This window comes from Lactuca serriola, chromosome 4 (genome assembly GCF_051521515.1).
Source record: "Lactuca serriola cultivar US96UC23 chromosome 4, Lser_US96UC23_V15, whole genome shotgun sequence".
NCBI classification, from domain to species: Eukaryota; Viridiplantae; Streptophyta; class Magnoliopsida; order Asterales; family Asteraceae; genus Lactuca; species Lactuca serriola.
Window position 1 is genome coordinate 89,294,058 of NC_136411.1, and position 2,067 is coordinate 89,296,124.

The following is a 2,067-nucleotide window of genomic DNA, read 5'->3' on the forward strand; positions in this document are numbered from 1 at the left end:
CTGGGAAGGTTTCACTCTCCGGCTTGGAGAGATCTGAGAACAGTTCGGAACAAATACCGTGGAAAGAAAGGCTCATGAAGACTTATAGCCAAACAACCTCAACAGAGGTGTGGGGATCCGCTCTAAGCGTATTACTTGCAACGGGAAAAGGCGATTTACCTAACACATAGCGTGAGTAGTGTAACCACTAACTCACTAAATTGTATTATTTTATGGGTGTATTAGCATGACGAACACGAGGAAAAGGCACTTCTCGGGTTCCATGTATTGGCTCCCTCTGTCTGCCTCGTATCTTTGAATGTGGCCGGCGTTGGTTTCCTTCGGGTAGTTACCTAGGATTCTCTCCTCGTATGGACATATTGAATCTCTACTCCGCCTTCCTTCTGATTCTGACTCTGAGTGTCATCGCTTCAGGATGGATGACTGGAATTCTCGGAAGTTTAGGAGAATTTCTCACCGATGTCCCTAAAAAGATATAGGCACTTGGTGATTTCAATAGTCTCGACCTAGTTCATTCGTTTCCGAGCTGGAAATCTTCTCAATGAACCTCTTCTGGGTCTGAATCAACTCTTCTGCCGAGTACTAAAGTGGCTAGGGTTTTGTACAGGGTTCGTGCGAGAATGGAAATGTCTAAATAATCCTAAGAGATTATTAACATTTCACTGGGTGATCCATATCGAGTCCTGCTACGATTACACAAGGTGTACAAATCATATATAGCCTAGATCCGATAGGCCTTCGAATATGTGATACTACTCTAGATCCACATCCCAACGAGGAAAAGGAAATAGGGTGAAACCACACATTCTTAGCCTATGGGATCCTCATTATATATAACCTTGGGAGTATACTCTCTATAATTGTAGGTATATCAATAAGGATCTTTTTAGTTCTTCACACAAGGTTAGTTATGGATCCTAAAATACCCCTATGGTATTTTAATTCTTGTTTGTTTCTTATCTTCTGATTATGATTCTGGGATTAATGTGAGTCTTTTAGTATTCCAAAATACTCCTATAGTATCTTAAACTTTATGTTTGGCTCTAGCATTCCTAGTTGGTAAGTTTCAGACCTGTTGCAACACCACTATCACTCCCAAGCACACGTTCATCGCATCTCGAATAAATGTAGTTGATCAGGTTACATTTATTCCAGCTTACGATTACATAACTGCCCAGGTTTAACGGTAATGATTAACATCCGAAGACTTTTACTCTTGTTCTTCTTGTGATACTTGTGTTCGAGTGTTTAGATTCTGGATGCTCTCATACTTTGATAAAATATGGTTGTATTTTAAAGTATAATTCTTGGTCAGAGTGTTTTATCCCTATGTATTTATAGACTGTATATCTTTTATGATTTGATATACTTAGCTCACTATAAACAATGCTCTGATACCAATCTGTCACACCCCAAAACCGGAACGGCGGAAACATTCTAGGGTGGATGACGTCATGTCAAGTATCACAACATATGCAGTATAGTAATCAAAGTACAACAACCATTGCATTAATAGTAATAGTTTTCCATGGTTTACATTACATAGAAACATTAAAGTAATACAAGTAATAATGTAGATGCAGCTTGGTACTAAACGGTCATCACCAAAAGCGCCTGAAATGTACCTGTCTATAGCTGACCTAAGAATACAAGTTATTTGAAAGCGAGTATCAGCATTTTTACAAATGCTGGTGAGTTCATAAGTATTTAGTGTCATTTTATCCAAATAACTTTATATAAGTAGTAGTTTTAAAGTATACAGTGAATTAGAGTCCTTTCCAGAAAATCCTATATTTTCTAATTAAAAGCAGTCTTTTACCAAGACTGGACAGAGTTATGTGGTAAAAACTAGTTTTCCCTTAAACACTATCGTTATCAAAATACGGTGTTTGACTTTAAAGAAAGTAGAAGAATATCAAGGAAAAATAACATATGCCTCAGCAGTGACGACTGCTGACTAAGACAAAAAGAAATCATAGACTCCAGGAGAGTATCGAATGAACGATATGCCTGGCTCAGTCTAACAAAAGGAGACACAGACCCTAGACATTATCAAATGAAAGATAC